The sequence below is a fragment of the Macaca nemestrina genome, chromosome X (assembly GCF_043159975.1).
Source record: "Macaca nemestrina isolate mMacNem1 chromosome X, mMacNem.hap1, whole genome shotgun sequence".
NCBI lineage: Eukaryota > Metazoa > Chordata > Mammalia > Primates > Cercopithecidae > Macaca > Macaca nemestrina.
The window spans coordinates 123,196,966-123,211,125 of NC_092145.1; the positions used below are offsets into that span (position 1 = coordinate 123,196,966).

At 37.8% G+C, this 14,160-nt stretch overlaps 1 protein-coding gene across 2 annotated transcripts in view; it reads right to left on the minus strand.

Moving 5' to 3' along the window:
• Positions 1 to 14,160, minus strand: part of LOC105499031 (proline rich and Gla domain 1) — an 88,205-nt gene that overhangs the window by 16,532 nt on the left and 57,513 nt on the right. The gene's annotated exons all lie outside the window — the stretch shown is intronic.

Sequence of the window (14,160 nt, forward strand, 5' to 3'; positions counted from 1 at the left end):
ATAATAAAATATAAAAATAAAAAATAAGATTTTTTATTTTTAAATACAAATAGATTTTAAGTTCAATTTCAATTACATTTTTCTAAAAGAGTGTTGCTTGTTTGGAGAGACAAATATTATGCCACCAGAATTTCATTTCTGTTAATGCAAGAGATTAGAATATTTCCTAAATTATAGAATTCTGACATGAGAAAAGGCATATTACGGATCTTTCAAGATGCTAAAAAAGTCTACATTTTCTGAAAAACATTTTGAAGGAAATGAAAAACTTTAAAAGAGTTATGTGCTCTTTTAAAAATGACAATGACAGCCAGCAATGGAGTAAAGTTTTGCTTTGTTATAGAAATGAGTATTTTACTTTATAGAATATATGGACTTATTATTTAGGATTCTTTACAGTATCCAAATTGATACCAGCTAGATGGCACTTATACCAGGGTGAAAACCATGATAGGCCTTCAATGAGTATTTCCTTCTGTACCTCAGAAAGGGTTGCCTTTATGACCCTTTATGAGGTACAGAAGGAAGGAAATTCAGAGAACAGATTATGATTATGGAATATGAATTCACAGATTCATAGAATATCATTAGAACAAACTTTAGAAAATACAAATTGTGGTAAGTGCAATGAAGGAAAGCAAAAGGTTACTGTTAAGTTGGAGAATAATAGTAAAATTTTCTAACAATGCTTCTTGCCTTTTAGCCGCATCAGAATCCCTGAAGGACTATCACACAGACTGCTGGGTCCCACTCCAGAGCTTCTGATGCCATAGATCTGAGGTAAGGCTATAAAATTATATTTCTACTCAGTTCCCAGGAAATGCTGCTGCTGCTGCTGCTCCCATTACCACAGTTTGAGAATCACTATCCTAATGAAAGTTCCTTGGAAACATTCTGAGGAAGTATTTATGGAATGCTAGGGTTAACAAATTTAAAGAGATCTTTCACTGAATGACTTTTTAGGGTCCTTAATATATATTTAGTATAAACAGTCATGCATCACTTAACAATGTGGATCCATTCTGAGAAATACGTTAGGCTGTTTCATCATTGTGCAAACAGGACGGAGTGTATTGTCGCAAACCTAGATGGCACAGCCTACTAGTCACCTAGGCTATATGATATAGCCTGTTGGTCCTAGGCTATAAATCTATTCAGCTTGTTACTATACTGAATACTATAGGCAATTATAACAATGGTAAGTATTTGTATATCTAAACATTGAAAATGTACAGGAAAAATATGATATAAAAGATAAAAAATGGTACTGTACAGGGCACTTACCATAAAAGGAGTTTGCAGGGCACTTATCATAAATGGAGCTAACAGGATTGAAAGTTGGCCTGAGTGAGTGGTGAGCGAATGCGAAGGCCTAGGACATTACTGTACACTACCCTAGACTTTATCAACACTGTCCACTTAGGCTACATTAAATATAGAAAAATATATTTCTTAAAAAAAATATTTTGGTTGGGAGCGGTGGCTCATGCCTGTCATCCCAGCACTTTGGGAGGCTGAGGTGGGAGGATTGCTTGAGCCCAGGAGTTCGAGACCAGCCTGGGCAACACAGTGAGACCTCATTCAAAAAAATTAAAATTAAATTAAAAAATAAAAAATAAAATGAAATGAAAATAAAAAGAAGGAAAATGTTTTTCCTTCTTCAGTAATAAATTAACCTTAGCTTCCTATAACATTTTTACTTTATACTCTTTTTAAATTTTTAACTTTTTAACTCTTTAGTGATAACACAACTTAAAACACACATTGTACAGCTGTACAAAAATATTTTATTTCTTTATATATATCCTTATTCTATAAGCCTTTTTCCTATTTAAAAATTTTATTGTATTTTTTTACTTTTTAAACTTTTTTGTTAAAAATTAAGACACAAGCACACACATTAGCCTAGGCCTCCACAGGGTCAGGATCATCAGTATCACTGTCTTCCACATCCACATCTTACCCCACTTGAAGGTCTTCGGGGACAATAACATGCATGGAGCTGTCATCTGCTATTATAACAATGCTTTCTTCTGTACTACCTCCAGAAGAACTCGCTTGAAGCTATTTTATAGTTAATTGTTTTCATAAGTAGAAGGAGTTTACTCCAGAATGACAATAAATAGTAAATACATTATTAGCCAGCATCATAGTCATTTGTTATCATTTTCAAGTATTATGTACAATATATAATTGTATGTACTATACTTTTATATGACTAGCAGTGCAGTAGGTTTGTTTACTCCAGTATTGCCACATACATGTGAGTAATGTGTTATACTGTGATGCTATGATGTCAATAGGCAATAGAAACTTTTCAGCTCCTAATCTTATGGGACCATCATTGTATACGCGGTCTATTGTTGACTGAAACATCATTATGCATGCATGTATTTGTAAGTCTCCTGAAACGGAACATGATACATGCATTTGTGATATTTGACTACAGTACCCTTTTTCAAGAGATATTTTACTGATTTAACAACTTCCTAGTCATTGGTCTTATTTATACCCTCTGAATTAACACGTAAGTCTCCTCCATATAACAGGCCAACTAATACAGGAAGAAAGACAGTAAATGGTTTCCCGTGGGACTTCTCTTTTCCAGAATAAACATGTCTTGTTTCTTCATCTGTTTGCCATAGAAAATGGATTTGAGTCTGCATCATCTTCCTCTGAAAATACAGTGACCTATGCTGAGTGCAATACTTTGTGTTTGGTCTGACAAGTGCAAAACTGATCAGGATTATTGGCTTCCTTGTTTTAAAGACAATACATATGTTAATGTGGTCTAAGATATCCCTGGGTTTTGAATCAGTTTTTCTGAGGATAAATCAAACAATCAACATTAATGTATTTTGAACTTTTTTTTTTTTTTTTTGAGACGGAGTCTCGCTGTGTCGCCCAGGCTGGAGTGCAGTGGCGCCATCTCGGCTCACTGCAAGCTCCGCCTCCCGGGTTCACGCCATTCTCCCGCCTCAGCCTCCGAGTAGCTGGGACTACAGGCGCCCGCCACCACGCCCGGCTAGTTTTTTGTATTTTTAGTAGAGACGGGGTTTCACCATGTTAGCCAGGATGGTCTCGATCTCCTGACCTCGTGATCCACCCGCCTCGGCCTCCCAAAGTGCTGGGATTACAGGCTTGAGCCACCGCGCCCGGCCGTATTTTGAACTTTTAAGAGAAGAAAGCTAAATGCTTCTAAGAGACAATTATTTTCTTATATGCTATCCAACTCAAAAAGGTGAGTCAAAGCAAGCCACTAACTCCAGTAACCGGAAAGCAGTCTAATTTAGAAGAATAAGCAATTGGAAGGTAATATAGCAGGACACAAAGCTTCTAATCCAAGTCTAATCAAATTACCAAGCATTCCATAATCATCTTCTATGTATTTCTTGTACTGGGCGGCAAGGTAATATAATACTGAGAACTCTACATGGATTCAGTTGGCAAGTAGATTTTATCTCACTTGCCAAATCCAGTCCATTAGAAGATATCACTTAAAGTAAGAATCTGACCTGTAGGAAAGATACTATTATAGATTAGTTATGTCTGCCACATATTAGGGAACAGGAAGTAGTGGCAGAGAATTTGCCAGTGCTCATCAAAGTATTTGGAAGCCTAATGGACCCTAAATGATGATACCAGAACTAAATTATTTTCTTTTTTGCCCATGACACAGCCCTCAGGAGATCCTGAGAACATGTGCCCCTAAAATTAGAATTTTTTAAAATGTGAAAACAAAATAAAGGAGAAGGTGGCAGCTTTGATCTCTAGGATGAAATCAGACTACCTCCTCTAAAAACATGGGGCAATTTCCAGGATGCAAGGTCTTGCGTTAGGACATTTAACTAAAGCCATGATGTTTGAAACTAAAGTTGATCACTTCCTTAAATTGAGTGATCACTTCCTTAATTGCCTCTTTCTCCTTAAATTGTGTGAGTTAAATTACAGCTATCAGGAATCATGTGCATGCCTTAATGAAGGATTACATGATGTGACAAGTATACAGAATGTAAATGTGCCTTGAGAACACAATACTGGGGTGTTATTTAACACACGAAGGTTTCCCATTAAAGGAAATAAAGAAAAACCTAAACTTTTTTCTGCAGATTCAGTTAGGAAACACTCTTATTAAATATTTCAAATCCAAGGCATATTTACACATACATACACACAAAATAAGTATATTTATTCAAAAAATGTAACCACTTTTTCATAATTTCAAAATAAATAAGCTCTCACCCATGCTTTCTCTTCAAAAGAAAATAATAAAAATAAATGACATAAGTAGATGCAACAAGTCACAAAGATGAGTAGCAGGTGACCTCTGCCCTCAAGGTTCTTCAGTGCAAGAGGTAACAGAGATATAATAAAAGAGATACACAAAGAGTTCTATTGTAAGACTGAACATGATGGATGTTCAAGGTCAAAAGGCAGGCATATTTCTGGTGGGTGTGTGAGTTTGTGGTTTGGATGCCCTAATTTATTTATTTATTTACTTACTTACTTAACTTATTTATTTATTTATTTTTGAGACAGAGTTTCGCTCTGTAGCCCAGGCTAGAGTACAGTGATGCGATCTTGGCTCACTGCAACCTCTGCCTCCTGGGCTCAAGAGACCCTTCCACCTCAGTCTCCTGAGTAGCTAGGACTAGAGGTGTGTGCCACCACACTCGACTTTTCTTTTCTTTTTTTGGCATAGACGGGGTTCTTCCATGTTGCCCAGGCTGGTCTCAAACTCTGGGCTCAAGCCATCTTCCCACCTTGGCCTCCCAAAGTGCTGGGATTACAGGCATGAGCCACAGCAACTGGCCATAGGTGCCCTATTTTTGATATAAAACTATACACCAGCAACAGTAGCAAGAACATCAAGAACAGAGAATGAGGACTTTCTACAAATGAACCTAGCATTCCATGTCTCTTCTTCAATGCAAGAGTCAAGGCCTATTGACCTATTGTGCAACCCTGGAGTTACTGAATTTCTCATGGGAACAAGGTTAGTCAGAAAAGGAATAAAGACATTATGGCATTGATTGGGGGATCCTTGTGGTTGTTTTGAGTAATGTATTTAATCTTACTGATATCCCAAGCTTGTTAAGTAGTGTGCACTAGTTAGAAAAAGGGTTGTCAGAACAAATAGTTATGTGAAGAAAACAAAAACCTAAGTGTCACTTATTCATCTGTAAAACTGAAAAAATAGCACCAATCTCAAGTTATAAGTTATAAATAAGTGCTTTGCTCAGGGCTTGAAAAAGAACAAATTTACAATAAGTAGTAGTGTGACTCACTGTCACTACCATTGTGGCAGTTATTACGTGAAAGAAAAAAAAATGATATTTATCAAGTTGATAATAAAAATACACTTAGAAAATATAGAATAAATAGGATTAACTTGCCATGAGTCTGTCTCCTTAACTTCAGGAATGCCTGGGAGTTTGGTCTCCTTGGTCAAGTCTGGAATGAAATGTAGTAGCTTTACAAAGTGCTATTTAATGTCTCAAATTCGCTTGGAGGCACACTGTAGTAGCTTGTCTGAACTATTTTTGGAAAACATATAGGCTGATTGCACCTGACTAATTGATTACATAGTCTAGTTTCAGCTACATGACCAGTGGGATATCAAACATCTTCTGTAAATGTGTGCCTTAGCTCCCAATACCAAGGTTATCTTGCATATATCTTGGTGGTTCACAATTAGAAGACAAATGTGTCCTGTGCAACTAAAAATGGCCTTGTGAGTGATCTCTCTCCTGCTGTACCATACCTTGAGTCATTATTAAAGCCTTATGAGAATATACCCCGTAGAATCTTGTAAGTCCTTTCAGTTAACCAATGCTGTGTAGTTGCTACAATATACTTTTATGATTCATAAATATTTTGGGTATATCATGAGATTTTAAAATTTCAGAACTTCTTCTCAAGAAATAGTCGAGAAGTGGTCCTTATTATAAGAACTTGAGGCCGGGCGCGGTGGCTCAAGCCTGTAATCCCAGCACTTTGGGAGGCCGAGGCGGGCGGATCACGAGGTCAGGAGATGGAGACCATCCTGGCTAACACGGTGAAACCCCGTCTCTACTAAAAAATACAAAAAACTAGCCGGGCGAGGTGGTGGGCGCCTGTAGTCCCGGCTACTCGGGAGGCTGAGGCAGGAGAATGGCGTAAAAACCCGGGAGGCAGAGCTTGCAGTGAGCTGAGATCCGGCCACTGCACTCCAGCCTGGGCGACACAGCGAGACTCCGTCTCAAAAAAAAAAAAAAAAAAAAAAAGAACTTGATACTTGTAACAAACTTGTGAGGAAACAGCCTTTGCCATAATGTATATGCTTGCTTTTATTAACTTCAACTTTGGCCAAATATACGTTGATAGCTTATCATCACTGAAATTTTAACAACAGACCACAAAGAAGCTCTTAGAAAGGATAGATTATGGAAGAAAAATTACATACATGACAGGTATGTATGTTTAGATAATCATAAGTAACTATAACAAAATATGCTTTATTGAATTTTAGGTTGACAGTTTGGGTGGCTATTCAAGGTTTTACATAATCACTACAGATATGAATGACAGTAACACCTCATTTATGCAGAAATGCAAAAGTTGCTGAAATAAACCCATTCTCATGAACTTAGAAACAAGAGACAACCAAGGTCATGCATTACAACTCACCCGATGCTTTATCTACAGGGAAACCTCAACTTCTTAGACTAACCAAAGGTCAGTTTCCTCTATGCATGACTTCAAAGCCTCATTGCACATGAAAACTGGAAAGCAGAAGGGACAGGGTGGGCTGAACTAGATCAACACACTGAAAGCAAACAGAAGTGAAAGCTAATTAATCTGAAGGCAAGGAAGAAGAGAGTCAGAAGGTTCTTTGGGGGTTAGAGTAGGATCTAAACCCCAGCACACTGACAGCTCTCAAGGCTATAGACATCAATGATTATGTTTATCATGGTGAATGTGAATCACCAATAAAGGGCTATATGATGTTCAGGATAATGTTCAAGGAGGCAGTAAATTATACAATCTAATTTAGAACTATTTCTATAAAAATATGGTTTTTAAAAATATCTTAAATCATGTTTAAAAAGGTAAGCATCCGCAATCTGCAAAATATATTTGCTCAAATGGAAAATTTCTTCCCAGTGTTGTATAAATGTTGGTGTACTAGAGACTAAATCTACAGAGTCCACAAACTAACCAGGAAGCTGATTCCTTTTCTGAATAAATCTCTAGTAATCTGGCTTAACTGTAAATTTCTCATACAAGACTGTAGAACATGCAAAGCTCTCTGCTTATTCAAGCCTTCTGTTTGACACATGAAAGCTGCCTTTTGAGATATGTTGCTGAAGTCTAAGAGAGCCAATATCTATTAACCATTTTCACCAACCCTGTATTGAGGCAAGTGAAAGTATAGGATAAGGAAAAAGTGTGGTATGGTAAAAAGACCCTGAATTTGTAGTCAGGATATATGGATTCCTGTTGCAGCTCTGGCAGTAAACTGGTTCTCTGATACTACATTTGTTGCTTAATTTATCTGAACATGTTTCCTAATTGATGAAGCAAAGGTGTTGGATATGATTTCTTAAGTACTTTCAGTTGTAATCATAAAGAGTTCTAGGGCGGGCGCAGTGGCTCAAGCCTGTATTCCCAGCACTTTGGGAGGCCGAGACGGGCAGATCACAAGGTCAGGAGATCAAGACCATTCTGGCTAACACGGTGAAACCCTGTCTCTACTAAAAAATACAAAAAAAAAAAAAAAAAAAAAAAAAAAACCTAGCCGGGCGTGGTGGTGGGTGCCTGTAGTCCCAGCTACTCTGGAGGCTGAGGCAGGAGAATGGCGTAAACCCGGGAGGCAGAGCTTGCAGTGAGCCGAGATCCGGCCACTGCACTCCAGCCTGGGCGACAGAGCGAGACTCTGTCTCAAAAAAAAAAAAAAAAGAGTTCTATAATTGGAAAGAATTTCAGAAAGTGGGAGTAGTGTATTGGATCCAAATCCCTTTGGGATATTAATACACAATTATCCAGCCAAGCAATCACCATACCCCAAACCAACAATAGACAAACAGAGAAAATCAAAAAAGCACCCACCCCACCCAATCCTGTGCTTAGCTATATTTTTTAAAAATCTTATGAAGTGTCAAACTCATAATTCTTTGTTTTCTGGCTTCTAAGTCATTTTGATACTATTATTCAGTTGTGCCTGCATATAATGCCTTCAAGCTTTTTTTTTTCCCCTGCTAAAATAAGTGTTAAATAGGTACTTCTTATCACAGACTGATGGAAACAACTTTTCCTAGGAAATCAAAGTCTCACACTCTGAAGTGACATTTCACTTACTAAAAAACAAAATTAGGCAAACTAAAAAGACACTATTTAAATCATCCTCCTATTTTTACTTAGGAAGGTGGCAATACATACAATGTCCCCATTTATTTCACCATTGTTAAACTATTTCTGGAAATTAAAAGTTAACTTTTCATAGCTGATATGTTTATAATAATTCAGGGCCGGGCGCGGTGGCTCAAGCCTGTAATCCCAGCACTTTGGGAGGCCGAGACGGGCGGATCACGAGGTCAGGAGATCGAGACTATCCTGGCTAACATGGTGAAACCCCGTCTCTACTAAAAAATACAAAAAACTAGCCGGGCGAGGTGGCGGGCGCCTGTAGTCCCAGCTACTCGGGAGGCTGAGGCAGGAGAATGGCGTGAACCCGGGAGGCGGAGCTTGCAGTGAGCTGAGATCCGGCCACTGCACTCCAGCCTGGGCGACAGAGCGAGACTCCGTCTCAAAAAAAAAAAAAAAAAAAAAAAAAAAAAATTCAGAATTTATTGTATGGTGATGTCCATGTGCCCAACCAGTTTTGCAAACTTTTAGTTTAGTATAGCATATAGTATATGTTTACACAGGAATGAGGGAACTGAAACCCATTCAAAAGCTCATATATTTAAAAAATAATTGGAAGTTGCAGGATTGAGCTAGTGGGAGTGGGAAGTCTAAGAGACTGAGAGGAAAAAAAATGATTATTAATATATTTAATACCTAAAATCTACCCCCTAAGGACCATATAGTAGTTATGATCATTACCTAAAACTTAAAACAAATCTGTAGTACCAGAGGCATACAATGAAATACCAGATAACAGGTAGGTTTCCTGGAAAAAGTGTGGATAATATGCCAGAAATGGATTTCTATATGAGAGATGACAAAAGAGGTAATGTGTGTCTATAAAGTCAGTATTCTTTAAAAATAAAACAAACATGGTTCACACCAGAGTGACACTAACTATCTCAGTATGGTATTCGTAAAAGCCAAATTTCAGGGCATACATTCAGATGTCTCCCACCTAATGATTTCATGCTTTGTAAGGAAAAAGGACATAGAGAGAAATGGCACAATATATTCTCCCACAGAGGAAGGCAAAAGGCAAAGTTTTCTTTGAAGGGGTTTTAAAATTTATAACTACTTCTTATCAAAAAGAATTATTCATGAAATGGCAGATTACAGCAATCAAATTAATAGCAATTATGCAAATTGATTTAAAGGCATGGTATTCTAATACACATTTCTGAACCAAGAGCAATGCTTTGCCCACAAGAAACAAACAAATATGGAATTATTAGTCTAATTTGGCATGATTAAGCACACAATCAGGTGGAATCACCAAAACAGGAGAATTCCAAAGACAGCTAGTTCTACTCTTACTGGTGCCTCAATTATACCAGCAGCAATATCAGTAGTCTTGATGTTTGCGATTGTTACAACCATAAGATTTCCTTTCTAGTTTATGGACCCTATCTATACTGATTACATTCTATCTCATATAGAAGACTATGGCAATAGCTGTGACTAATAATCACCATTTAATAGAAAATAAAGACAGGTAGATAAAACTCATAAGATGAACTATAGTTTGTAGTGCATAATTTTATGTTGTAATGATTGCTTTACAACTTTACAACTCATCAGTATAGACTGTAGGATAGGTATTATATGTGATAGTTGTAATCTAGACTCTAGACTTAGACACATATTACATTTAACCAAAAAGCCACATTTCAAAGGTAGCTACTACAAAAGCATTTGGCTATATTTCTCTCCAGCCCACAATAGAGCATAATGGATTTAAGAAATAGAGTTTCATTGATGAGTTTAGTGCTACTGTTAGTAAGCACTAACATGAATTTCACAAATGACTTTTCACTGGTGAAAGAAATGTTGTTTTAATGTGAATTTCCTCCAGAAATGACAGCAGCAGTCAAGGGTTTGCCTGAACACAGTATAAAAATCTAAAGCCTCTGCAGTTTGTACTCTTAGGAATGGTGGCCAAGACTTGACTCCTAAAAGGCCTCATGTTTAGCTGATGATGTGAAGGATTCTTGATTGCTTTAATCTAACTAGATGGGTTAGCTGAATACCATTGCTAGAATGCTGTCACATATGCCTTAGAGGAACTTTTTATCCAAGATATTGTGGGAGATCCTAAATGAGGAAAGAAATAGGATTTCATAGAGTTTATATAATAAGTTATATGGCAGAACTGTGCCATCTCGTTGATAAATGTCTGTGTATAGCAAAATTCGGCCTAAGACTTAGTTGTAACCTGGTAGTCAAATTGTGGGAAGCCTAGACCTCACATGCCTTTAACTATTGGCAGCTACTGACATTTGCCAAAAAGAATGTAGTAATTGTAAAAGCCAAATTGATTTTGATTATATTCAATAAACTCTTGCTATTGATTCTACATGTACATCAATCCCAAAAGAGGTGGTGGGCTGATGCGTAGAATTCTGGAATCTCATTTGCTTCCAAACTGGACTGTTAGCCACCCATGAAATCAGCACATTTTTATTTAGCTTATTTTTTTGAGACAGAGTCTCACTCTGTCACCTAGGCTGGAGTGCAGGGGTGTGATCTCGGCTCACTGCAACCTCTGCCTCCTGGGTTCAAGCCATTCTCCTGCTTCAGTCTCCCGAGCAGCTGGGACTACTACAGGGTGCACCACCGTGCCCAGGTAATTTTTGTATTTTCAGTAGAGACAGGGCTTCGTCATGTTGGCCAGGCTGGTCTCGAACTCCTGGCCTCAAGTGATCCACTCGCCTCGGCCTCCCAAAGTGCTGGGATTACAGGTGTGAACCACCGCATCTGGCTGTGACACATTTTTAATTAATTCATTTATATATATACGAGCTAGATGCTTTAAGAAGCCTCTGAACTCAATGCATACTGCATTGATATTGGTTGAAGTACATGAAATTACAGTTTTTGAAGGCCAAAATCATGACTTCCAGCCATTTTACATGGTTCAACCTAATACATTGAGTGTAGGTTCATATGGTTCAACCTAAAACAGGCCACATTGGAAACACTGGAAGAATTATATACTTCAAAACCATGAAATAGAGAGTGAATGATTTGTCACCATCAGAGAAGCACATAATAGTAGCTATTCCACTAGTTCTTCTATCACTTTCTTTCCTATCTGTTCACACATTAATACAGCCTCAAAATGTGGATGGTAATTAATGGTCATGAGTCGCAGATTTTCAGAACTGAAAGAGATCTGGTAGCTTTCCAAATTTTATTAGTCATAGGATCCTCTGCAAATCAACCTATCATGAAATAAAAACAGATAAAATACAACGTAGTAGAGTTGTTCTGTCTGAAGGAGAGGTGTTATATACCAGGGGCACTTCCTTTTCCTCCCTTCCCTCATGGTGGCCCCTCGGGGGCCCCTTTAGAAGACCTGTGGTTTCACCAAATACATTGGAAACCACTGATCCATCTTAATCCCTTCATTTTACTGACCAGAACACTATACTGAAATCTATAGGTTAAGTGACTTACCCAAAGCCACAGCTACTTGATGATAGGACAAGGACTATACCTTGGTCTCCAGAATCATACTCTGCTCTCCTTTAGACTCAACTTACTTCTGTAAAAAACACCATTATATCAAGAGAATGAAAAGACAAACCACCCAGTGGGAGAAAACATTTGAAAAAGGTACATCTGATAAAAGATTGCTATCCAAAATGTATAAAGAACTCTTAAAACAGTAAGAAAACAAGCATATAAAAATGGGCCAAAGATCTTAACAAACACCTCACCAAAGAAGATACGTGAATGGCAAATAAACATATGAAAATATGCTCCACAGCATATGGTCATGTGTTGCTTAACGGCAGGAAACGTTATGAGAAATGCATCGTTAGGTGATTTTGTTGTTGTGCAAACATCATGGAGTGTACTTACACAAGCCTAGATGGCATAACCTACTATACACCTAAACACCGAGGCTATATGGTATAGTCTCATTGCTCCTAGGCTACAAAACTGTATGGCATGTGAGTGTACTGAATACTATAAGCAACTTACTGAATACTGTGAATACTGTAAGTAACATAATGTAAGTATTTGTGTATCTAAACATATCTAAACATAGGAAAGGTACAGTAAAAATGTGGTATATAATCTTATGGGACCACCTTCATATATGTGGTCTGTCATTGAAGAAAACATCATTATGCAGCTCATGGCTATATATCATCAGGGAATTGCAAGTTAAAACAAGGAGACACCACTACACACCTATTTAACTGGCCAAAATCTAGAACACTGACAACATCAAATGCTGTCAAGGACATGGAGCAATAGGAACTCTCTTTCATTGCTGGTGGGAATGTAAAATAGTACAGTCACTTTAGAAGATGGTTTCATGGTTTCTTACAAAACTAAACATATTCTTACCATATGATACAGCAATTGTACTCCTTGATATTTACCCCCAAACAGTTGAGAATTTACAAGCATCAAATCATGGAAAGAATCCTAAATGCATAATACCAAGTGAAAGAAGCCAATCTGAGAAGGCTTCTTTCTCTTCAATCTGAGAAGGCAAAATTACAGATAATAAAAAGATCAGTGATGGCCAGGCATGGAGGGGGAGTGGGCAGGAGGCATGAATAGGTGGTGCACAGAGGATTTGTTTTTAGGGCAGTGAAACTACTCTGTATAATACTATAATGGTGGGTACATGTCATTCTTTACGCATTTACCCCAACTCATAGAATATACAACACCAAGAGTGAACCCTAATGTAAATTATGGACTTTGGGTGATAATGACATGTCAATGTAGTTTCATTGATTGTAACAAATGTACCTCTCTGGTAAGGGAAGTTGATAATGGGAAGGGATTAAGTGACTGCTTAATGGGAATAGGATCTCTTTTGGAAGTGACGAAAATGTTTTGTAACTAGAAGGTTGCACAGCAACCTTTAGTACATTTTGTAACTATTTTCCTTACAGCACAGCAACCTTCTGGTTACAAAATGTACTAAATGCCACTGAATTATACACTTTAAAATAGTCAAGTCTATGTTATATAAATTTTGCCTCCATTAAAAAAAAAAATCAATAGTGCTAAAGTTGAGAAACCTTTCTAAACTTATGTGCCAAAGGTTATTTTCTTCTTTAATAAGTAAATGGCAGAGAGGATTGCATCAAACACAAAAAGCATCAAGCACTATAATGAGTTTTTAAAAAGTAGCCTGACTCTCAGTTCTTTTCTTTTCTAGTGAGAAAAACTTGCCAAGAAAAAATTATGGGCCGGGCGCGGTGGCTCAAGCCTGTAATCCCAGCACTTTGGGAGGCCGAGGCGGGCGGATCACGAGGTCAGGAGTTCGAGACCATCCTGGCTAACACGGTGAAACCCCGTCTCTACTAAAAAAATACAAAAAACTAGCCGGGCGAGGTGGCGGGCGCCTGTAGTCCCAGCTATTCGGGAGGCTGAGGCAGGAGAATGGCGGGAACCCGGGAGGCGGAGCTTGCAGTGAGCTGAGATCCGGCCACTGCACTCCAGCCTGGGCGACAGACCAAGACTCTGTCTCAAAAAAAAAAAAAAAAAAAAAAAGTTTTTAATTGACTTACACACTATTGATGATTAAGACATTCAGAATATGGTTTATTGGAAGAAAAAAACTGGACGTGACATAAGAAGACCTAGATTTGCATTTTGGCTCTCCATTAGTAGTCTGTGGATTATAGATAAGACTTTTTCTTATGAGCCTCAGTTTTATAACACATAAAATGAGGATAATAATTCCTATTTACATCATAGGGTTGCCTTGCAACTCAAGATAATGTAGAGGGAATATCT